Raw genomic sequence first — 25,899 nt, 5'->3', positions numbered from 1 at the left:
TTTAAAAACCATTAATTGGGCTGGGGATTTAGCTCAGCTGTTCGGTGGCCTTCCTTGAAAGAACAAGGACCTGAGTTCAATCCCCAGTACCAAAACAAAACAAAAGAAACCATTCATTGTCTTTCCCATAGGTGATCACTTTTGCTCTCTGATGAAGAGTTGAAGGAAAGGAGCACAGATTCTATATGCTGACCTCTCTGTTTGAAGTCCAGCCTTAGGCTTTCTTCCCTGAGGGAGATTCTTGACAGAAACTTCTTTTGTCCTTAATTTAAAAATATTCCTTACGAGGCATGATATCTCATGCCTGTAATCCCAGCTATGTAAGAGGCTGAGGCAGGGGGTCACAGTTCAAAGATGGCCTTAGGCAATTTAGCTGAACTCTGTTTCAAATTAAAGTCCAAAGGGGCAAGGAATGTAGCTTGGTGGTAGAGCACTTGACTGCCATGCATGACAAGCAAGGAAGAAGGAAGCAAAATGCATATCAAAGCATGAAAGGGATCAGAGACTGAAATGTGGTTAGAAATGACCTCATGGATGAAGTGGGATTTGGATTAATAAGGAAAATAATTTTGAACTAGGACAGAGTGGTGAAGACATCTGAATTTTAGGATATGTGGAGAAGATTAAGCTCCTAACTACATACAGGCCCCAAGTGGAAGCTTATCTGAGGAAAAGTAAAACCTGGGAGGTAGCAAAATGTTAAATGTGGAAAATGAATTTAGGGTTGAGTGATGGAAAGCTTTGGGTATTGGCCTCAGAAGTGTGAATTTTTATGTTTTTACAGAGTGTGGGCTCCCCACTCATCAATGTTTTCTATAGGCTGAATGGTAGTAAAATAACCCAGACTCCTTTTATTGCCTACCGAGGTTATAGCAGTATATAAAATTACTCTTAATACTTTTCAATGTAAAACAGTCATTTCATTATGCCTGTGGGCTTTGTGGGTCAGAAATTTGTATGTGGTCAGTATGCACGGCTGATCTGTGCCCTGATGTCTGGGGCATAGCAGGGAAGATTCATGGAAGGCTGGGGTCTGGAATCATCTGGAAGTTGGTTGACCTAGATGTTTATCACTTGGGCTGGGATTCTTGGAAGATTAGTCCTGCTGACTAGAGCACTCAGATGCGGCCTCTTGTATGGCTTGGTTTCTCATAGCATGGGGATAGTTGGCTTTACAAGGTGGCTTAGGGCTGCAAGCATGAGTGTTGGTGTGGAAAAACAGATGCCATCTTTAATGGCCCAATGTTGGGACCACACAGTGTCACTTCCACCATAAGACTATTGTATATGCTTCTGCTAGTTGGAGTAGCACAAAACCCTAGATTCACAGAGCATCCATACCTCTTGGTAGGGGGAATGTCAAAAATTTCTGGGCAGGGGGTTTGGCTCAGTGGTTCCGCTGCCTCCCTTGCAAGCACAAGAGCCCAAGTTCGATCCCTGGTACCCCACCAAAAATAATTGCTAACTAATTGGTATTTCTTTAAAAGCTGTGACTTTTCTTTCTTTTACTGTTTTTAGAATTGGTGGAGAGTCCTTAGCAGTTGCCCAGAATACATATGCTGTGAGTTGGTTTAAAGGCGAAGAATTAAACCTGGTGTTTGAAATCCAGCTCAGCATGGCTAGAATTGTAAGTATGGTGATGAGGCTACTGGGGCCAAATAGGAAGCCACAGGTAGAACTGTGTACCTTGGGCACACTTATGATAAATTACTTATGTGATTCTTATATATTTCTCTAGAATATATTGTCTGCTTAATTTTAAGTAAGGTGTTTCCTTATTTTAGTAAGTAGTCTAGAATAGCAGAGTTAAAATGTATCAGTTCAACGAATCTGAGCTTGGGTTGTCAGTTTCCTACCTGTTTTTGGTGTGCTTTCTATGAAGCCCCCTCCCATGGCCATCCATGTTCTGCTTGAACATTTCCTGTGACGAGACGCTCACTCTGATGAGGCAGCCATGTACTTCAATAAACTTTATGGACTTCAATCTGATGTAGAGGTGCAACCTCCTTCGCAAGTAGATTTGCTGATTGTTCCCCCACTTAGCCTCTTGTATTTAACTTTTCCTTCCTCTCCTCTGCAACAGTAGCACACTGCTTGTTTGATGACAGTTCTTTAGCTCTTGATCAGAAGTTCATTGCCTGTGGTTGTCTAAGACATATAGCATGCATTCTGGCTCCCTAACCACTTTGCTCATGCCCTTCTGGACTTACCTCAGTTAGTCAGTGCTCCTGGTGTTTGGAGCCCAGAGATGTCCACGGGTTTTAGGTTTGGCTTCTAGAGGATACCCAGGGGACAACATTACATTTTTATGAATGCACCCTGTAAGGTATTTTGCCTGTCCCATTTGGTCTTTTCTGCATAAAATCCTATAAAAGAGAATTAAAACAAATAACCTTTGCCTTTAAAAAAATATCAAGCTTTTTGAGACTAATAATGGCATGAAGACATAACATACTCCTAGGGAAAAACAAATCCAGTATAAAAAAAATTTTTTTTTTGGTACTGGGGATTGAATTCAGGTCCTCATGCTCACAAAGCAGGCAGTGGAACCACTAAGCTAAATCCCTGGACCCTAAAATTTTCTTAACGTAGCATTTCACAGGTGAGCATTTCTATGGTTTGTACATGTAGGTGTTAACTTTTCAATAGTGGTATAGCTTGACATTGTTGCTATAAAACTTACCCATATCTCCGATTATTATTGGGCCAGAGTTTCTGAGGGCTGTTGACATATTCCCAGCCTTCCGATTATTATTGGGCCAGAGTTTCTGAGGGCTGTTGAAACATATTCCCAGCCCTATTCATGGTTTACGAAAGCATCTTTTTTATTGTAGCTTTGGTACTACAGCTGTTACTACTTTTTTAAAAAGTCATTTTATCAATTTAAAAGGAAACATGTAAAAGGTATTTTAATTTGTAATTCTTTGAACTAGTATAGAGTCTCACTATGTAGTTGAGACTGTCCTGGAACTCACTATGTATCCCAGGCTGCTCTTGAATTCACAGCGATCCTCCTGCCTCAGCCTCCCGAGCTAAATTCCCATGCCTTTTTTGGGGGGATACTGGGAATCAAACTTGGGTCCTTGCACTTGTGAGGCAGATGGCGGAACCACTGAGCTAAATCCCTGGCCCTCTACAAAGATATTCTGAGATGCTTCCTGTGTGTCTTATGCAAGTCAGGTTTTTGTGGAGTTTGTGGATTTAGTTGACTGATGACTTCTGAAAGAAGAAAATAAGATTAGCTGATCCAGCCTCATGCTCAGTTACTCCATTGTGATTACTAGTGCTCGTCAAGTTCTTAATGAGCTGCATTCTGAGGAGCTCTAACTTTCTAGAAGGGAATTGTTGAGGGTTCTGGATGGAGGTTGAGAGCTGTGGAGGTGGCCCGGAGACTTGAGGAAGGGGAGCGAGCTGATCTCATGCACTCCCTCTGCTTCAGCCAGGGCACCTTTAGATGTGGTGTGTTCAGGGTCTGGGTAAGATGACATGAAATGAAAGAGTTATGTGATCTAAAAGTTTGAGAGCCATTCTGTTACAGAAGCCGGCTTAGCAAATATTCCATAAGTACTTGAGAAATACTTGCTTGTTGAACCTCCATCCTTATGTGTTTCTCTTGTTTCCTGAGCACCAGTAGAATGATCACAGAGGTGTTTGGGATTTATCTTCCCTTGGTTTTCCTGTTGCCTGAGCTGTGAGCTTGTTTGAGTTGAGATGCTTGAACTGTTATTATAACACCACCATTGGACAGTGCACTTCTCACTTTTCTTTTTATTCATGTCTTACCTGGGGTTGGAGGTCTAGTATGCTTTTGATTTTCTTTCACAGTTTGTTAATTTTAAACTTATTATTTTTATAAGCAAGTACTAACAAAGTACTTGCTAAGCCAGGTCATGTTAGATATTTAAGATTTAAAAGATTCTTCTTCTTCTTCTTCTTCTTCTTCTTCTTCTTCTTTCTTCTTCTTCTTCTTCTTCTTCTTCTTTTCTTCTTTATTATTATTATTTTGGTACTTGGGATTGAACTTGGGTCCTTGTGCTTGCGAGGCAGGCAGCAGAACCACTGAGCTAAATCCCCGGCCGAGATTTAAAAGATTATTAAGGCAGCATCACTGTTTTTGAGGAGCTTATATTTTCAGTGATAGCAAAGAAAGTTTCCAGCAGGTCTTTATTCACCTTATTTCTTAGATGAGTAATGTCATTTGCTACCATTTTGTAAAAAATATCCATAGCTGTGAGAATATTGTTAAGGTTGGGATTATGTATCAGTCTTCCTAGCAGCAGACAGTAAGTGTCAGCATTGAGTACACCTCACATTTCCTCTTGCTTGGTTTCTTGAGTTTCAGGACAGAGTCTTACAGTCTTCTTCTGACCTTTCTCTCCACCTGTTCTCTACCTCTTGGTGACTGCAACTCATTCTTCTCAACCTGTAAGTAAAGGATCATGCCCCAAGACATGGTCTCTGGATATCATTTTTTCTTTTTGTACTCACTGCTTTGGTGATCTTGTGTGGTTTTGAAGTTTAAAGAACATTGCCTTGCTCCTGAATCTGTGTCACTTGTCTGGGCCTTTCCCTTCATTCCACACCCATATAGGCAGCCACCTACATGACATTTCTACTTGTCTGACTCATAGGCATAGAAAGCCAAACATATCTCACATCCGGCTCTGCATATTCTTCTCACTGTCCCTAAGCCAGTGTCTGCTGTAGTTTTCTTATCCTCGGTTAATGATAGCTTTTTTTTCTTGCTATTGTTCAGGCAAAGACCTTGGTGTGGTCCCGAGTTCCACTTTCTTCCCCATCTGACCTGCATATCTTCCACTAGCAGGTCCTGTTAGCTGTACTGTTAGAATATGTCCATACCTGACCATATTTAACCATGTCTGCTGCTGACTCCCCGGGTCTACCAGACCCGTCGTCTCTCTGCTGGGTTCTTGCTGCAGAGCCCTGATGGTGCCCTTGCTTCTCCTCTGCCCCTGTGTTCGGTCCCTGTTTAATACAGAAGCTGTACCAAGCCTTTCAAAGTGTGGTTGGGCTGTGCCACTCTTCCCAAATCCTCACACAGAAGCAAAGGCTGAAGTCCTTATTGTTCCCCACAGCTCTTCTCCCGACCGGTCTCTGGGGACCTCATCTCTTTCCCGCTCTTCATGTACCAGTCCGAGTCTCTGCCCTCCTCCGCCTGTGTGTGGGCTGCTCTCCTGCCGGCCTCTCATCCTCAGGCATCCTTCCAGCTCTCTTCCTTTAAGTTTTACTCCGAATTCGCGTTCTCAGTGAGGCCTTCTTGCCCAGTTTTATATTCTACCTTGATTTATGTTTTTCCTTATTTTTGGATGCATTTTGTCACTTTTTAATGTGTTGCCTATTTGTTTTATTAAAATATGGAAAGCTTTACAAAACTTAGGTGTTTTTTCACTTCTGTTTTTTATTATATTCTCAACACCTGTCATAGTGACTGGCAAGTGGTACAACAATTGCTGAGTGTATGAGGGTAGTATCCACTGTGCTTTTCACTGTTTATGTAAAGATATTCAAAGGAAGATTTTTTTTCATTAATTCAGACCTCAGTACCAGGAAAAGCTGTGCTTTTTCTAAACTACTGGTATATTTTCATCTTAGGAACTCTGAATTTTATAACTTGTGTTTCATTTTTGCTTTGTTTGGTTTGTTTTTTTGGATAGCGTTTTCTATTTAGTTGATATTTTTTGTTATATTAATCTTATGTATGGCTTTTTCTTAGTATGTCAGATTTTTCCATATACCTTTAAAAAAAATTACCCCCTGTGTAGTCTGGATCCTAATTACACTTATTTCTCTAAGGTATCATAAATCATTTTTTTAACAAGACACAGCTATGAATAATTGAAAATTGTTGATTTTTTTCATTACTAGGGAAGTACAGTAAACATGAACTTCATGGGGTGGCTGTATTCCAAGAGTGAAGCTTCTTTGGCTTCTGCTGGTCCCACAACCCTTGGGGCTACACTGTTGATTGGTGAGTGAAACCTCATGTCCCAGATCTTGTCTCTTCTGAAATCTTGTCTTGGAGATACTGTGGGGAGAGAGGAGAGAACCCAGGAGTTGGTGTCAGAGCACTGTGGTTATGGTTTTGCCCCACTACTGGGCGTTTAATCGAGAAATTATTATTCATGTATTTGTTGGTATTTTAACTTCCACTTTCTTAAAATGGAGGATACTGTTCTTCCTTGTCACTTCAGTGTTATCATCTGTGTCTTACATAGTCAATGAAGTAAAGTGTGTAAAACTCAGAGCAAGTAGGAATTTATTCCTGTAAGGTTTCAATAGTCTATCACAGCAGGAAGAACTTTTCCCCCTCTTTGTTTCCTCCAACAAAGTCAGTTGGTAGTGAGCTCAGATTGCGTGGAAGTCAGATGTGACATAAGATGGTTGAGAATCGCCTGATTTGGGAGTCAGGAATCTTGGGTTCTAGTGCTGCCTCAAACCAGTTCTGTCACCTTGGACAAGAACCTGTGTCTCAGTTTTCTTTTCTGGAAAATTTTGGGCCTTTGACCAATGTTGGGTTAATCCCTCATGTCTCTAAGTTCTCTACAGCAAGGCTCGGTGGCACTGGCTGGGTGGGTCATTGAGTAGCATGTGAAGTTCTCTGGATTTAGCTCTCATGCCTTTCTGCAGCAGTGGATTTGTCTACCCAAGCTCTGTAATGTGTGTGTGGCTTCTTACTTGGGACCTGCAGAGATGGATCTCTCTTAATTTTTTGGCATATGCTGCCAGATAGAGAGAGGACAGCAGAGAGGTGATCAGTCCAACAGGCAAAGATATCCCAAGTCCCTTTTCCAAACCCTCTTTCTCAATTCCACTGCCTTCATTAAAATTTTATTTTCAAATACCCTTCAAAATTCCATCTAATTTCTCTCACAGAGGAGAATTTTAGAATTTAAAGATTTGTAGAGCCAGAAAAGCTCCTTGCCATCACAAGTCAAAGCCTGTCATTTTACACAGGGGGATTGAACCCCGGAGAGGTTATGCTCTGTGTCCAAGATCATTGAGCTTGTTTGTTTCAGCAGTCAAACCAATATGTTCTGACTTCAGTTCCACTGGACCATAATATGTTAGACAATTGAAGATAAAGACATTTGTATATTTTACTAAGTTTTCTATATTTCTTCTCCAGAAGTGTGAACTTTATTCACTATTTTGATGGCTTTGATGAGCTGAGATGCACATTGGTGAGAGATGCTGACCTCATAAGGAGGAGAGCTGGGGAGAGCTGTGCTTTGGGAGGGTGTGGCCTTGGGGCTCTAGAGCGTAGATTACAGACTCAAGAAGGGTGATAGGGTGGTTGCAGCATCAGACTGTGTTTAAATTTTTTCCTGGCATCCATCAAATGAAAACTGATTTCCTAACGAGTGAGTGATCGATCAGGTTTCCCTACTCTGTTGTGCTTTACAAAACTAGTTGGTTATAGTCCTTTTCATCTCCAACTTTGTACTGGGAAATAGTGCAATAATAGGAGCTGTTTGTTGAGAATTTGCCCTGTGCTGTTACTCTTCTCTGTCTCGGTTGGTAACTGTTGGATTTCCTTGCTCACATCTTTAGGGTGCCTTCCTTTCAGTTGCTGTGTCTCTGCTGTTTCTATAATATGTTTTCAGGAACCTCTAGTCTGGTTTTGTTTTTAAAAATCTCCTTTTTTGTTTAGGGGGCATAACCTGTGTTCTTTCACTAATCTGTGCCTTGGCTCTTGCTTACTTGGATCAGAGAGCGGAGAGAATTCTTCATAAAGAACAAGGAAAAACAGGTAAGTCTAAATGAAAGAGGAGTGGGATTTTGAGTAACTATGGCCTTTTAAAGAGAATTTATAGCAAGTTCCTAATACAGTTTTGTAACATGGTGGGGCTAAATACACTTTCACATTTCTTTCCACTTGTTTAAGTGTATGGGTACATTTTTCCCTGTAAACTTTTTGGACAGAATTTATATTTTCTTGTACTTTTTATATTTACAAAATAATTATGGTTTCCCAAAGGGAGTGGGATGTTCAGTCCCACTTAGCTTCTGATTTTTCTTAGACATGTTTTTTAATTTATCCCAGAGATGATATGTATGTAGTTCTCTAGAGTAGTATTTATAAAAACTGAATAGTAACGGCTAATCACATGATTAGGAAAATCTTGGACTGGGGATTTAGCTCAGTGGCTCTGCCGCCTGCCTTGCAAGCACAAGGACCTGAGCTCGATCCCCGGTATCAAAAAAAAAAAAAAGAAAAACAAAATCTTGAGTATGGGTGAAGCTCCTTACATAGGTGAAATTATGCTGATAGTGTCTTCCTTTTCTTCTCTAAGGTGAAGTCATGAAATTGACGGATATAAAGTACTTCCCCTTACCCCTCTGGCTGATTATTTATCACTTGTGTTGGCTATTATGTTGTGGTGTTCCCTTTCTTGGACTTGGGAAGTAAGTATTTTCTAGCATTCCACTTTTCTTGACTAAATGATAATGAGCACTCAATCATGTAAATGGCAGTTTTGGTTTTTTTGGTACCAGGGGTCGAATTTGGGTCCTTGTGCTTGTGAGGCATGTGCTGGAACCACTGAGCTAAATCCCCAGCCCTAGACAGTTTTTTTTTTTTTTAAAGCAGTAAATCTTTCTTGTCTGGTTATAGTTTATATTTACCTAGGAATTATTTTATATTCTGGTATATAGTGGATTTTTTTTTTAGCCTAAGTTTTACTATTGCTTTGATACTTCTATTTTTTGAAGAAATAATTCATAAGAATTTTTGATTCAACAGTAGATTCTGGACTAGTATTCTTTTTATTTCCTCTGTATTCTTTGGTGAGGAGGCTTCTTACTGCAAATGGAAACCACATGTTGGTGCACTGTGACTAGTTGCATCTCCATTTGAAAACTGGAGCTGCAATCCTTCCAACCTTAAGTTCAGGCTCAAAGCAAATTCTTTGCTTTTTCTTCTACTTCTCTCTCTTTTTTTTCTTTAGCAGTGGCTTAAATAGTAGTGTGTGAGTGCAAGTGCATTTGTGGAGATGTAAATGTATAATCTTTAAATTTATGCTGTCATTTTATGTAATTTGGGACAAGAATTCTATTTATTACTTAGCAAAGAGCCTTTGTAGTATTGCTTTCACAAAAAAAGCAGTCTTAATTCCTTGCAGTAGTAAGTTTGGTTTTCTGAGAAATTGTGGGTACTGTTTCTATGTAAAAGGGAGGAATAGGCATTATGTTTGAGTCAGTGAAATATTTATATAAATTATTATGCTTTAGTAGATTGCTTGAATATCAAATAAGGTGGGAAAATAGCATCAAAAAAAGTTTATGTAACTCTGGTTACTTTTATTCATTTTTAGTTGGCATTTTTTTTCTAAAAACAGTATTTTTTCTAATGTATTCACTTTTCTTTTTATTTATTATGAGTCTTTATAAGCAAATGTTGTAAGAGGCAGAAAGACAGATGTGTGTGAGCCCAGTATTCAGTGTGAGACCAGGACTGTACAGTATCGGTACTTGACTCTTGAGTGTCCATGTTTTTATTAATGGAAAACAAGAAGTCTTGGGCTACTTTTTATATTTTATTTTCTGATTATCATTTAGAAGAATGTTTACGTTAGGGCTTGCTTTGCTTAATGTTTTTAGGAACTTGCTTGATATTTATTTCTGTTTGCCTTGCATTTTATTAGCTTTCATACATATTTTCTGGGCAGTGTTGTATATGTCCTATCAGCTCCTATGTCCCCAGTTTTTGGGCTCTTGGTGGACAAAACAGGGAAGAGCATCATCTGGGTTCTATGTGCAGTAACCACCACTCTCATGTCCCGCATGATGCTGGCATTCACAATGTGGAGCCCTTGGATTGCAATGGTGATGTCTGTCGTGACACCTGTTGAGGGGTCAGGGCTTCAGTAAGGACTCTGTCAAGTCTGCTGTCAGGATGTGTGGTCATTAAATTCAGGTGGCAGTGCTTTGACAGCGGGGAAAGAGTGACTTGATTTCAATTTCAGCAAAAAAAATTACTATAAATTATTAATCCATAAAATTTCTTTAATTTCATTGGCCTTATTTTAGGGCAGCCTCAGTGCTGAAGTAGAATTTGAAATAAAGTAGCCTTATGAAAGCCAGGATGCTAATTCTTTTTATTTTTCTGAAGTTCATTGAAAAGTCCTTCCATCAAAAGTGGCAGAAAATCGATTGGCCCAATATGCATTTGCTTGTCTTTCAGTCTGAGTAGCTAAAAAAAAATTGATAATAAATTCACCAAGTCTCTTCTTATTCTTCAGAACGTCATCTTTAAGACCATAAGCTGAAGTGCTGCATTCTTTGCCTATTAATAAAAGAACATTTTGAACATAACTGTTTATGCACTTGGTGAGACTTTCTGGAGAATTACTCTTAGAGGAACAGTCCTGGTTCTAGAGTAGAAGTGCTGTAGCACAGGCTTTATGCAGTTAACATCGTGAAGTTTTTCCAGTAACTTCCTACATAACTTCACCAGTAACACACAGATGAGTCTGTTTTCCTTGCCAGTGTTGGGCACAGACATTCTTTTAATATTTGCTTATGTGATAGCTGTCAGTGAGGCTTACTCCGACTTAAATCATCAAAGTGTTTTTTTAAATGAAAAAATGCCACCGTTAGATGTTGTTTGACAACTGATAGTGGTGGTAGTGGGTGCTCTGCTCTGCCTTTCAGTTGAGTTGATGACCTAGAAGCAAGAGAATAGACTACTGGTGTGTTTCCTTGATTGTTTAATTTATTATCCCTAATAAATAATGGAAGCGGCCGGGGATTTGACTCAGTGGTTCCGCCGCCTGCTTTGCAAGCACAAGGAACTGAGTTTGATCCCCACCCCCTGCCCCGGCAAATAATAATGATGGAAAATTGGCTTTCTCAAACCATTCATGAGAACTTTTTGCAAATTAACTTTTTCTTGTGTGGTCTTTGCTTTCGGGGCCTCAATTTGTTATAATATGCATGTGATGTGATACAGGATGACAAATAAAGTGGTTAAGACAGTGTGCACCTTGTCATGAGAAGGGTAGTCTTTTTTTTTTTTAAATTGAGTTTATTGGTACATTTGAGGTATACAGTGCAGTTGCATTCGTTATTGGGCTCATGTACCTTTATGTGACAGGTCTTGGTTCTCATTTTTTCCCCTCATCCCTGCCCTCCCTTCACCCCCTCCTCCCCTCCCCATTTACAAACACTTTATTTCCACCTTGTCATTTTCTCACGTTTGTTTCTTTACCGTTATTACCTTTCCCCTACTGAGAAGGGTAGTCTTAATACAGAGGCCAAGACTTTTTTTTGTTGTTGTATATTTTGAATGTGAGTTTCAATCTAATCCTAATAAAATTTGCCTACATTTTTATATTTTAGTTAATTGCATTCATTTTATTAATCTTCATTGATTAGTGATTAAAATCACCTTTTGGCTAATATAAAACTTTGACCTTTCCGGCTTGCTCTCTGTAGTGTCTCCTGGGACTCTTCCTGTTCATTGCTTGCCTGTGCCTTGTGGCCAATGGTGGCATTTTTAGTTCCTGAACATCAACTGGGAACTGCATATGGCTTGTAAGTATAGTATTTATGTGGTGGATCATAAATATTTTCCAGTCTCCTGAAACTAGCTATCTGTCTTCAGGTTTCTGGGACAGCTACGAACCTGGCGATATCTTGAAAAGTTAATCTCTTCAGTGTGCCACAGTGACAACAGCAGCTCTAGGCCTCCCAAGAGAGCTAGATTAGGCTAATCTCTTAAGAGGTAATTGCTGATGTTACTGTTCCCTACCCATGTGTCCGAGGACTTCCTGGTGAGAAATTGAGTCCCTCCCTGACTCTGAAAGGCAGCTGCACCTGAGGGTGATATCCACATAGTCTTTCTTTCATTCAGCAGGATTAGGTACTGAGTGCTGATTTCACATAGAAGGCAAGCTCCCTTACCTTTGAGCAGACAGTCTAGGAGCAGAAATAGTCATAAGATAGGAAATAAAACCCGTCTCAAGCTATCTCTGATTAAAACATCTTGACGCTAGTAAATATACTAAGATGTGTAGTGATGTGTTAATTTCTATGTGAGGACTTTTGAAAATGAAATGTGCTTTTGTACTTTTTAAATTGCAGCATGCAGTCCATTCAGAATCTTGGGTTAGCAATCATTTCTATTATTGCTGGCATGATATTGGATACTCGGGGATATTTGTTTTAGAAGTTTCTTTCATTTCCTGTGTTTCTGGTGAGTATGCCATGAAGCAACATTTAGCTTCTTTTAACATAGCTTGATGTGTACGATTAGGTTCGAATTGTCATTGTCCTCCCCTTTTCTCCAAGACACGTCACTGAGGCATCATTACTTAGATTTGCCTAATTCTTAGTCTGTGTGTCAGACTTTTACAGCTGGTGTCTTTATGGTCAGCTCACCGAAGATTCGAACATTTTTTTTTCAGGAGATTTATATTTGCAAAAGCAGCCGTAGGATCATCTTATGCTCTGTGTTGAGTATTTATGCTTTTAAGAAAATTTCCTCTTTAAAGTGAAACAATTTGGAGGGTCCTGAGTATGTCCTTAGTGTGCACGTGTAGAGGTCGGTGTGATTTAGGTGTGACTATGGTTTATTCATTGCTTTTATTTGTAGTCTGCTACTTAATTTTTAGCTGTGCTTTGGTTAAAAATAGGAGGTACTAGGAAATTGTCGAACTAAAAGATAAATCGGTATTTTTAAAATAAATTACAGCAATAATTTTTTAGAAGTTTTGTTTGCATTTGTAAGAAGACTGTGTATACTTGAAGTGTGGTATTTGCAGATCATTGCTTATGATGAATACCTCTGAATTCATTTTAATATTTCTTAATTTTAGAAATAAGCCATCAAGTTTAGAAAATAAGTCATTTTTTTGGCATGGGGGATTGCACTCAGTACCTTGCACTTGTGAGGCAGGCGCGATGCCACTGAGCTAAATCCCTGGCCCAATTCATTTGTTATTAAATGGGAGTCATTTAAGAATTCAGAACATTAAGTCATGAAATGTCTTTGTCTTTTTTTTTTTTTCCCTCATTGAGTTTACTGGTACATTTTAGGTATGCAGTACAGTTCCATTCATCATTGGGATCTTGTACCTTTACATGACAGGTCTTGGTTCTCATTTTTCCCCTTGTTCCTGCTCTCCCTTTGCCCCCTCCTCCCTTCTCTAATTACAAATACTTTATTTCCTTTTTTTCATTTTCTCACTTTTTTTTTCTGTTCCCTTATTACCTTTCCCCTACCCTTTCCATTTCCCCTACTCCTTTAGCCCTTTTCTTCCTATTTCACATTGTCAATTATATCATTAGGATCTTATGTACCATTATAGTTTTTCACACCAGTGAAATTATTCGGTATTTACACATGTGTGACTTATTTATTTCACTTAGGAGTATATCCTCAATATGTTTTTGTCTTTTTTTTGGTGCAACATGCAACATGAAGATTAATTTCAGTCCATAGTTTAGCATACATTTCTGTCAAACAAAACACTATGCCATTTAAAAATACTTTTTGTGGGACAGGGCTTTAGCTCAGTGGTGCTACTGCCTGCCTCTTGCAAGGGCAAGGTCCCGAGTTCCATCCCTGGTACAAAGAAACCAAGAAAGAAAGAAACAAACAAACAAAAACTTTATGCCAGATTAACTTAAAGTAAATTAAACAGTGTGCCTCACTTGGTAAGGGAAAAAGCCAAGCACTGACACTGGAGATCTTTACTGCCTGTGGTGTGATGAGAGTCTAATAACTATGTTTTAATGTCTGGGTATTCATTTGTACAGTGGACATGGTACTTTTAGAAATAAAATCCCCAGAGGACTACTGTTTAGGTCTGGTCTTTTGTTATTATGTAATCATTACTGTTGATACCAGAAAAATCCCTAAGATGATCAAAAGTAATCAGCTGACAGGAAGTACTGCCGTTCCCTGGTTTCTCAGTAGTCTCCCAGGACTACTGTTTAGAATTTTATAGAATAATAAACTTCAGTCAGGTAGTCAGCAGGAGTTTGGGAAAGTGCTCGGAAGGACCAGCACTTAGGGAGCGCTAGAGGTGGGGATGCCTGTGGGCAAGTGGGCTCCCTTGAGCTGTAGCCTGTAGGAGTCTCAGCCTGTGTTTCTGACCCTGCGGTGGTAGCCATTTCCCATGGAGAAAAGGGCCTAACTTAATTCTAGTGCTTTTGGAAATAAAATAATGTGAATAGTATTATCTATAATTGCCAGTTAATAAAGATTTGTTTTTTGTCTAAACTTCACTTTGTAATTATGATAACAGGAGTAATTGAGAAGAAATATATATTTTTAAAAAGCTCTTTTTTTTTTTTTTAATTCCTAGTGGCACTTTTATCAGTGAATTACTTTTTGTGTTCTGGCCAAGTCAGTTTGAGGTTTGTAATATAAAATTTTAGATTTTATTACTATATTAGCATAAGGAAATACAGCATTTAAAAAAATAACCTAAAAATAACTTAAAATGTACACTGTTTTTGGTGAGTGGAGCACTGGGGATTGAACCCAGAGACTTTCCACTGGATTACATCCTCAAGTCTTTTTTTATTTTTTATTTTGAGATAAGGTCGTGTTTAGTTGCCTGGACTAGGCTTCAACTTGAGATACTCTTGCCTCAGCCTCCCAGATTGCTGGAATTACAATCATAGGCCATCATGCCCAGCTCTTATTCTTTATTTTGAAAAAAATAGGCTGGCAGATGTATATTTGCAGTTTGTATTTTAAGGTTGAAAATATCTGGTTTAGAATTAGAAATTACAAATTTTTTAAACTAATACTAGTATATGCATTAATCTGTTGTTCTTTGTTAAGATTTTGAGATTGCCTTTATTATTTTTTCTAACATCTTGCTGTTAGAGGATACTGTATAACTTAGCTGAAGATGAGCTACATGGTGATTAAATTTTAGGCTTTTTCCTTAAATTTCTCTTAATTTTCACTGTTATTGAATGTTAATGCAGTATACCCACCCCACCTCCCAGAGTTGTGGGTGAAAGTTTATGGCCTCAGTCATTTGAGGATTTTTCCTTAGACCCTAATAATTGCTCATTGAAGTCCTGCAGTTTCCTGGAAACCATCAGTACCTTCCTCAATTGCTTTTTGGTGGGTGGTTTTCAAATAGCCAGCCTGAGGGCATTATTTAGTTCTCTTTGCTGCTTTTTGCTGCCTTGTAACCCATCTTGATCAAGTGCGCCAGCATTCCCGGCATCATAAGAGGTTGCTATACCTTGTGAGGCTGTCTCCAGATTTCCTAAACTCCTGAGATCCTGCCGAAACACTCTGTACCTTCTAAGGCTTTATTAATACAGTATTTTATTAAATTAAATCACATAACTGTGTGGGAGACATAGCATTTGTAGGGTTTAAACTGTAAAAATGGACATTTTTAGGCATTTGTCTGGCCATATCTGAAATTCAAAGTTTTTACAGTATGCAGGTGCTCTAGGAACATAACCCCTATAAATTTCAGGGGTCTACTGTACAATATTCTGGTTAATGAAACTTGAAGCAATATATAATTCCAAACTTAAAGAATTAAATTGAGTGATTATTTATATTATGTAAGAATTGTATTTTTTTCTCATCTTTCATAGCCTTTCTAGTACTTAAAAAAGATACATCTATGCAAATGTTTGTGCCTGGCTAAATTTTTCTTGATGTTACAATGAAAAGACTGTGTTTGTTTTTTAGGTGGAAACCTAAATTACTCTATAAGACAAAGGGAAGAAATGAAGCTTGCTCGTACTAAGTATTAAGAAAAAAATTGTCATTTTTTGAAAATCATAAATATTAGTGTTTTATTTTAAATTATTGGGTTTGGATTTTTAAGAAAGTAATCTTTTTCTTAAATTTCAAGACCAAATGATTAAGTTTGGAACTATTGTGAAAAAAAATCATGTTTCCTAAAGTTTAAGAAGATGAGTATCGATACTTAAAATGTAAGAATGAAAATGAATTGGGCTTAAATTGCCTTCTGAGACAGAGAGCTTTTTAATTTGTTGTAGGGAAGGCCTTTGCCCTGAGTTCCTGTGCTGGACTGACTGACCCTTCCATTCTCACAGATATTTTCCCTTTGTTTAGAAGGTGAGGTAGTTTTTATGGCAGTTTTTTATTTATTATGTTAATAAATATCCCAGAGTAGGGAAATGATTAAATATATTCCTACACATCCATGTAGTAAGTCATCAAAATCATGTTTTAGAAGAATTTTTAATGTCACATATAGTTATTATACCATATATTAGGTCAGCAAAAGATAAAGATGAAATACAGTCTCTAACAAAGTTATTCAAAAAATACATAGGCATGTATATATCTGAAACTCAATTCCTTGTGTATGAGGTGTGATCAGAATATACAGTGAGTGTTTAGACAGATTATTATTTTTTTAAGAGTAAGAAGAATTTATTGAGAGATCGCTTCTAAGAGACAGAAGGGGATCTCAAAAGTGGGTTGCCTGTAAACAAAAGATTATTACAGTAAAAGACAAATTGCTGCTAATCTTCCTCAGAACACACTCCCTTACTTTGAGCACAATATTCTTTGTGAAGCGATTCTAGAGTCCTCTTTGATATCGTTATGAGGTACGATCAAAACTTCAGTGAATGCTGCTGCTGAGTGCCGGTGGAAAGACAGGCTCATAAAAATTTGGTCTGTCCTCACCCACCTTATTCACTGGATCAGGCACCATGTGACTTCTGACTCTTTGCCAGTGTTAAAATGACCATGAAAGGTAATCATTTAGAATTGATTGTGGACATTGAGGCAACCATGACTGTATAACTAGAGACAAGCAAGAAGACTTCCAGAACTGCTTCAGAAAGTGACAAGAACAATGTAATATGTGTGATTGAAGTGAGGGGGTTGTATTTTGAGGTAGATTAATGGCAGTGCATCTTTTACTATAATTTGAAATACCATATATTCCAATTATACATTATATAGTAGACAAAATACTGAAAGAAATAACACCCAATTGTAGTTCCTTTGAGTGGTAGGGTTACAACGATAGGGTTTTATTTTCCTAATTTGCTACATTGATCTGTTACTTTTACAATCGAGGAATTTTTTTTTTCTTTTTCTCTTTTTATGGAGTTAATTGGTACATCCTAGGTATACAGTACAGTTACATTCATTACTGGGATCTTGTACCTTTACATGACAGGTCTTGATTCTCATTTTTTCCCCTTGTCCCTGCCCTCCCCTCATTCCCTCCTCCCCGTCCCATTTACAAACACTTTATTTCCATTTTTTCATTTTCTCATATTTTTTTCTGTTCTCTTATTCCGTTTCCCCTACCCTTCTCATTTTCCCTACTTCTTTAGCCCTTTTCTTCCTATTTCACATTGTTAATTATCCCATTAAGAACTTGTGTACTATTATAGCTTTTCACACCAGAGTATCTATTCCGTATTTACACTTGTGTGACTTATTTATTTCACTTAAGAGTATATCCTGAAAATGTATCCATTTTCCTATGAGTGATTCTTAATTTCTCATTCTTTATGGCTGAGTAGTGTTCCATTTTATAGAAAAACCACATCTTTATCCAGTTTCCAACTGATGAGCAAATGGGCTGTTTCCAAGTTTTAGCTATTACAAACTGTGCTGCTGTAAACATAGGTGCACATATGTCACTGTGATAGGATTCTTTTAATTCTTTTGGAAAGATACCCAGCAGAGCTATGTTGGGTCAAATGGAACCTCTAGTCCCAGCTCTTTGAGGTATCTCCACATTGTTTTCCGTAGTGGTTGCACCAGTCTGCACTCCCACCAACAACGGAGAAAGGTTCCTTTCTCCCCACATCCCTGCCCTTGCTTGATTTCTTGATAGCAGCCATTCTTTGTGGGGTGATGTGGAATCTCAGTATTGTTTTCATCTGCATCTCTCCAGTGACCAGTGATGTGGAACGTGTTTTCATATATTTACCTGCTGCTTTTACTTCTTTGTCTGAGAAATGTCTGTTCATTTCAGATGCCCATTTTTCAATTGGGTCTTTATATTTGTGGGGGCTGATTGTGTTGAGTTCTTTATATATTCTAGATAAAAGTGCTTTGAGAAGCAGCTGGTAAACATTTTTTTCCCATATTGTAGGCTGTCTCTTGGTTCTGTTGATGGTTTCTTTTGCAGGGCAGAGCTTTTTAATAAGATGAGATTCCAGTTGTTGATTCTTTGTGTTAGTTCCTGTGCTACTGAGGATTTGTTCATAAAGTCTTTCCCTATGCCAATGTCTTCCAGGGTTCTGCCTAACTTATCTTCCAGCAACTTTAGTGTTTCTGTTTTAATATTTAGATCTTCAGTCCACTTGGATTTTAATTTAGTGCATGGTGAGAGATAAGGGTCTGGATTTGATCTTTGGCAGGTGGAGATCCAGTTTTTCCAACACCATTTATTAGAGAGGCTATCTTTCCTCCAGTGGGGACTGGCAGCTCTTTTGTCAAAGATGAGGTAGCTGAGTACATCTAGAGTTGTTTTTGTGTCTTCCAGTCTGTTCCACTGATCCCCAGGTCTGTTTCTTTGCCAGTACCATGCTGTTTTTATCACAGTGGCTTTGTAGTATAGTTTCAAATTGGGAATTGTTATACGGGCTGCCATGTCTCTGTTGCCTAGGATGGCTTTTACTATTCTAGATCTCTTCTGGTTCCAAATTAATTTTTGGATTTTTCTTTCTAGTTCTTTGAAGTATAGTGTTGGAATTTCATTTGGCATTGCATTGAATTTGTATAGCAGTTTTGGTTCTGTGGCCATTTTCACTATGTTGATTCTTCCTACCGAGGAGCAGGGGATATCTTTCCAATTTCTTATAGCCTCTTCAATCTCTTTTTTTCAGAGTGCTGTCATTTTCATTGTAGAGGTCTTTTGCTTCTTTGTTAGATTGATTCCTAGATACTTCACTTTTGGGGTGCTATTGTGAAAGGAATTGTGTTTCCCTGATTTCTCTCTCAGTGAGTCTGTTTTTTTGCGTACAAGAAGGCTGTTGATTTTTGAATGTTGACCTTGTATCCAGCTACTCTGCTAAAAGTGTCAGTGAAGTCTAGAAGTCTTTGGTGGAATTTTTTGGGTCTTCAATGTAGAGTATCATGTCACCAGCAAATAATGACAGTTTAACTTCTTCCTTTCCTATCTTTATTGCTTTAATTTCTTTCTCTTGTCTAATTGCTGTGGCTAATGTTTCCAGAACTATATTGAAGAGGAGTGGTGATAGTGGGCATCCTTGTCTTGTTCCTGATTTTAACATGAAGGTTTTCAGTTTTTGGCCATTCAATATGATGTTAGTTGTTGGTTTTTCATAGATAGCCTTTATTAAGTTGGGATATCAACCATATATTCCCAATTTTTTGCAGGGCTTTTATTACGAATGGGTGTTGAGTTTTGTCAAATGCTTTTTCTGCATCTATTGAGAGGAGCATGTGGTTTTTGTCCTTGACTCTGTTAATATAGTGTATTACATTTATTGATTTACATATGTTGAACCATCCTTGCATCCTTGGTATAAATCTGACTTGGTCAGGATGTATAATCTTCTTGATGATCCTCTTTATTCTGTTTGCTAGTATCTTATTCAGGATTTTTTCATCTGTATTCATTAGGAGATTGGCCTGTCTTTTAGTTCTGTCTTTTAGTTGGGTCTTTCCCTGGTTTGGGAGTCAAAGTGATACTTGCTTCCAGGAATGAATTTGGAAGTGTTGCTTCCTTTTCAATTTCATTGAAAAGTTTAAAGAGTAGTGGCAGTAGTTCTTCTCAAATGTCTTGTAAAATTCAGCAGTGAATCCATCAGGACCTGGGCTTTTCTTTGTTGGTAAACTTTGAATTACATTTTCAATTTCACTGATTGTAATTGGGGTATTTAAAATGTTTTTATCTTCTTCGTTCAACATTGGTGATTCATAGGTATCTAGAAATCTGTCCATTTCTCCTGTGTTTTCCATTTTACTAGAGTACAGGTTCTCAAAGTAAGGTATTGACTATCCTCTGGATTTCTGTTGGATCTGTTGTGATTTTACCTTTTTCATTCCTAATTGCATGGATCTGAGCCTTTTCTTTCCTTTTTTTTGATAAGGCTAACTAAGGGTTTATCAATTTTATTTATTCTTTCAAAAAACCAACTCTTCAATTCATTAATTTTTTTATATCATTTTCTTAGTTTCCATTGCATTGATTTCTGCTCTAATCTTTATAATTTCCTCTTGTTCGAGCTTTGGGTTTTTCTTGCTCTTGTTTTTCTAGGAGTCTTAAGATTCATCGTTAGGTTGTTTATTTGAGCTCACTCTGTTTTCCTAGTGTGGGCATTCAGTGCTGTGAATTTTCCACGTAGAACTGCTTTCATTGTATCCCATGGATTCCTGTATGTTGTATAGGCATTATCATTTATTTGCAAAAAATGTCTAATTTCTTCTTTAATTTCCTCTGTGACCCATTGATTGTTCAGGAGAGTGTTGTTCAATTTCCATGTGTTTGTGAAGTTCCTATAGTTTCTTATGCTATTGATCTCCAGCTTGATTGCACTATGATCTGATAATGTACAGGGAATAACTTTGATTCCTTTGCATTTATTCAGACTTGTTCTGTGAGCTAGTATGTGGTCTATCTTGGAGAATGACCCATGCGCAGCAAAAAAGAATGTATATTCTGATTTTGTGGGGTGGAACACTCTATAGACATCTATTAAGTCCATATGTTCAAAAGCTTGGTTCAGTTTTAGCATTTTGTTGTTTATTCTTCGCCTAGATGATCTAGTTGTGGTAGTAGGGTATTTAGATCCCCTACTCCAATTGTGTTCATGTTATTTGGTTTCTCACATTACTTAATACTTATTTTATATAGTTGGGGGCATTAATATTTGGTGTATATATGTTTACGATTGTCATCTCTTCCTCTTGAATTGTTCCCTTTACAAGGATGGAGTGGCCTTTGTCTCTCTTAATCAGTTTTAGTGTGAAATTGACTTTGTCTGTGACTAAGATTGCTACCCCTGCTTTCTTCTGGGCTCCTGTCACATGGAGAATTGTTTTCCATCCTTTCACTCTCAGTCTATGGGCTTCTTTTTGCACTAGGTGTGTTTCTTGTATACAACATGTTGTTGGATTTTGCTTCTTAATCCATTCTGCCAGGCTATTTCTCTTGATTGGTGAATTGAGGCCATTGACATTGATGGTTATAACTGATATGTATTGACTTATTATTGTCGTGTTATTGTCCTTTTGTTGACTCTTTTTACTTGTTCCCCCTCTCCTTTTAGTTTCTTGCCTTTCCTATTTGATTTGCTCTGTGGGGCCTCATGAAGTTGTGACTTTCATTGTTCTTTTCTAGCATATTGTTTAGAATTTTTCTTGTAGTGCTGGTTTGGTATTCATGAAGTTTCTCAAGTGTTCTTTGTCATGGAAGTATCTTATTTCCCCATCCATTTTGAAAGAGAGTTTTGCAGGATACATTAGTCTAGGTGGAGGTTGTTTTCTTTTAGGACTTACAATACCTCATTCCAGCCTCTCCTTGACCTGATGGTTTGTGTTGAAAAGTCTGCTGTGATTTTGATGGGCTTTCCTTTGCATGTGATTTGTTTCTTTTCTCTTACTGCTTGTAGTATTTTGTTTTTCTGTTGGGTTTCTGGGATCTTGATTAGTATATGTCTAGGTGTAGATTTTTTTTTTGATCATGGCTAGTTGGAGTTCTGTATACCTCACTTATCTGTATGTCGAATTTTTCCCCTCTGTTTGGGAAGTTTTCTCAGAGCGGCCATCCCAGGTCTCACCTTCCTTGCTGGAGTGATGGCTGTGCAGGCAGGGGAGACTTCCCTATATAGTTTAAAGTAAGTCCAGATACCAGGTTATTTCACTAGAAGATAGTTAAGTGTGCATCTGAGGCATGCATTTTTCGATTTTTACCTAATCACTATGGCATGTCCTACCCCCCAAAATAATTCTGTGATACTGATACTCAATCCATATTCTGATTTCCCTGATTGTCTACAAAATGTCTTTTTATTGTTGGCTTATATAAATCTGCCCACATGAAAACTATGCATACTTTGTGTATAGATACTGTGATACTGTGCCTCTTAATTCTCCATTGTCTTTATGACATTGATATGTAGAGAAAGCGGACCTTTTGTAACTTTAATTGCATAATGAGTTCCTTGCCTATGGATCTTGCTGAAACACAGATTCTGACTCACTAAATCTGCAGTAAGGCTGAGAGTCTATGTTCCTAGCTGATGTTGAAGTTCTGGGGTTGAAGATGCAAGGAACCATACTTGGAGGACTTTGTAAAAAAAAGACCCTCTCTTTTTATATGGCTGACTTCTTCCCTTGATGTAGCATTTGTTCTTCTATACTCTACATGGGAGTTAGTTTCAAAGGTGAGTAAGTTCAATTTTTTAGAAATTTGATACAAACATTTTTACAGGTGGAATGATGTACTTACTGCATCTTGCAATACACTATGTCTTGTTATTCCATTTTTGGTGATGCTAAGATTGGTGAGCTTAGAGCCCAGATGACTTTTTTATTTTTATTTATTTATTTATTTATTTTGGTGCTGGGGTTTAAATCTACCACTTCGTGACTGTTAACTGTGTACTCTACTGCTGAGTTTCATGCCTAACCCAGATTCCAGGTGATCAGGTGATTTTGATTCAGGAGTTTCAAGAATGATAGAATGAGCAACTTTTGAGAAAGAGTAAATATTCTACTTACAAATAGTGGCAACGGGTACTGTTTATGAAGTGGCTTTTGTATCAGGAACCATTTTAGTACTTAAAGACATTCAGGTAACTTCTTTCTGACAATAACCCTAGATGGTAGACACTGCTATTAATTCTCATTTGAAAATGAGGAAATGGGGCCAGGGATTTAGCTCAGTGGTTCTGCCACCTGCTTCGCAAGCACAAGGACCTGAGTTCAATCCCTGGTAAAAAAAGTAATAATAATAATAAAAAAAAAATAAATAAAAATACATACATACATACATACATACATAAAAATAAAAATGAGGAAATGGAGTCTTAGAGAATTTAACTAACTTGCTGAAGGTTACAGACTAACAAAATATGATTCAAACCTTAAGTAAATTAGTGCTATTTACTGCCTATCATTCAAATCTGTGAAATCCCTGGAGATGAGAATAACTGATTTATACCACCTGGCCTGACTAGTCAACCTATCTGTATTCCCCAAGGTGATATAGATTTATGTAACTTTATATAAAAAGATTTTCTGCTGGTCCTTATTAGAGTAGATTTTGGTAAGTGATGAAGTACAATATAACAGTTAAATTAGAAGAAGAGAAATTTAAGATAGAAGACAGAAGAGGATGGGAGAAAAGGGGACACTCAGCACTGAGAGAGGTAGGACTTATGGTCCAGTTTACCTGATTCAGATCTACCTACTGCTTATGGCCTGATTGCTGCATAAATTAGCTAACTGCAAAGGTAGAGGAGGCACAGTCCACTTAAGACCACTCTCACCTCTTGAACCAATTTTGAATTAGAAGGATTCCCAAGACATTTTGTGTTTGAGAATTTTCTAGAGGAACTCACAGAACTCACTGAAACCATACTTCTGGGTATGGCTTCTTATAAGGAAAAGCTACAGATTGAAATCAGTCCATAGCACAGAGTCCAGGAAAAGTTCCACACATGAAGGTCCCGGCCATCCTGCTCACAAGGGTGTGGATGATATGATTCTCTGGCATCTATGTGTGACCGGAGTAGGGCAATGTACAAGGAGTAGGGCAGTCATTTGAGACTCAGGGTTAAGGGCTTTTATAGGTATTCTATCAGGTGGACATGTCTGGCTGCTCACAAGGCCAATCTCAGGCTCTAATAACCAGCCCTTCTGGAGGCTGACTTATACCACAGAGACCAGGTCCCTCCCTAAATTATACTGTTCCGACCTGGTGTGTCCCGATCCCATGCTGTGACTGTCCACTGCAGCCAGCTCCTATCTCAAATCACATTGGTAGACTATTAAGTGTGGCTTAAGGCCAAGGAGAACAAAGTCACCCCTATTACACATGACATTGTAAAAGCTTAATGATTACACCACAGAAACCAAACCGAAAAGGTCAGGCAAGGCAAGGTTAAATTTTTCACCAAACACTTTTCACTGTAGCAGAAGGAAAAGTGATAACTTGCACATCTGGCTCCATTTAGGACACCTCACACAGCAAGTTCCCTTCTCCTAGGGTGGGTACTGTTTCTGGGCCGATTTCAGAGTCAGTTCACCCAGCATATGGAGAGAAGATGAGGCCACTGAGAAGAGGAATTTTTCTTACTTTGTGTCTCAGTCCTACTAGCACAAGGGCCACATGTAAGCATTGGGTGACTGTTCCAAAATCTATTTTAATAAATTTATTTTCTTTAGAGGGCCCAAGAAAACCAACGCTATGCCTGATCTTAGCAAAAGTGATAAATGACAGCTACATTATAAGAAATAATGAGAATTTAGTTGAAGGAATGTAAAATTCATGAACATGATAGAATCTTAGTTTCCTTTCTGAGCCTTCAGAAATGTTGTGATGCAGATTTTAAAACAGGAATTAAAAAGTAGTTCAAGGTCACTCACTTCTTCCTGTTGCCTGCCACACTTCACTTAATGACCTCAGGCAGACAGCAACCTCTCCTATTAGAGAAACTCTCAGGAGAGACCATGGAGGTGAGGCTCTTTTGTCATCCTATCAGAAATAACTGCAAAAGTGTGCCTTAAGCACAGGCCACTGAGGAATACCCTCTGCCTATAGGAGAGGTAGCATTCTGGCATCCAGATGGGGTGTTAATCTTGAACATCTGCCTTTGAGTAGGGAAAGGAGCTTTGATCATACATCCTCAACTACAGAAAACTTGTCATATTCATCTGTATCCCCAGTACCAAAACAGCAGGCATTTTCTGTGAGCCTTCTAAGGGACCCTGCAAGTAAAGGTTTCTGTGTAAACACCTGCTGTCTACAGGTTAGACTTAATTTGGAAATCTGTTTTCTTAAACAGCTCATTATATTAGTTCAGCAACAGATCAGGACTGTGTGGAGAAACCTGATTGGACAATATTAAAACAAAACACAAAATCTATTAATGCCTAAGAGATTGGCAAACAACAGTTGAAATTTCTTCTCAAGGTACTAAAGTGCCACTGAAATAACAGTCAACAGAGCAGCCAGTATGAAGATTCAGCATATGACAAAACTATTTACCATTAGAGCCAGAACAAAAGCCAATCCAGTAATAGAGCATTATAGCTTTCTTGGTCTTATCACTTAAAAAATCTTTTAAAAAACAAACAAGATTGGGATATAATTTATATGTCATATAAACATGTAATTAAAGCGTGCTGTTCAATGATTTTTGGTATACTATAAAAATGTACAACCTTTATCACAATTAATTTAAAAGCATTCCTTACTTCGAAGAGAAACTTTTTACTTCTTAGTTCCCATTTCCCTGTCTCCCCATATCTTCTGCAGCTGCACACAGCCACTTTCTTTACTTTTGTTTCTATAGATTTCACTACTGTGGACAAATGATATGAATATATAGGTATATCTGGCTTCGTTCATTTAGCACAATGTTTTCAAGGTACACCTAGGTTGTAGCCTTATCAAAGCATAAAGACATGCCACCAATTCTTTATCTATTCGTCAGTGGGCGGACATTTGGGTTATTGTTCCACCTTATGATTAATGCTGCTGTAGACATTACAGTAGGAGTTTTATGTGAACATATTCTTTCATTGCTCTTGGGTACGTACCTGGGAGTAGAATTGGGCCATATGACAACTCTCTTTAGTCATTTGAGCAACGTACACACTATTGTCCACAGTGGCTGGATCATTTTAACATTCTCATAGCAGGGTATGAGGATTCTGATGTTTTTCACATTCTCGCCAACATTTGTCACTTTCCA

The 25,899-nt window shown here is 38.1% G+C and overlaps 1 protein-coding gene and 1 pseudogene across 1 annotated transcript in view; both read left to right on the top strand.

Annotated features, from left to right (window-relative positions):
- LOC104868935 overlaps positions 1-15,762 on the top strand; it is a 17,208-nt pseudogene extending 1,446 nt beyond the window's left edge.
- The window catches only part of LOC104868939 (myeloid leukemia factor 1), a 52,205-nt gene continuing 38,420 nt past the window's right edge, over positions 12,115-25,899 (top strand). Inside the window, exon 1 of the mRNA XM_033759690.1 lies at positions 12,115-12,217. The gene's annotated coding sequence lies outside the window, so the exon portion shown is untranslated. The remainder of the gene's footprint in view (positions 12,218-25,899) is intronic.

The sequence above is a fragment of the Fukomys damarensis genome, unplaced genomic scaffold, assembly GCF_012274545.1.
Source record: "Fukomys damarensis isolate Sample0158 unplaced genomic scaffold, DMR_v1.0_HiC HiC_scaffold_37, whole genome shotgun sequence".
Lineage (NCBI taxonomy): Eukaryota > Metazoa > Chordata > Mammalia > Rodentia > Bathyergidae > Fukomys > Fukomys damarensis.
The sequence above is the reverse complement of the archived record's forward strand: the minus strand, read 5'-3'. Positions and strand labels throughout refer to the sequence as shown.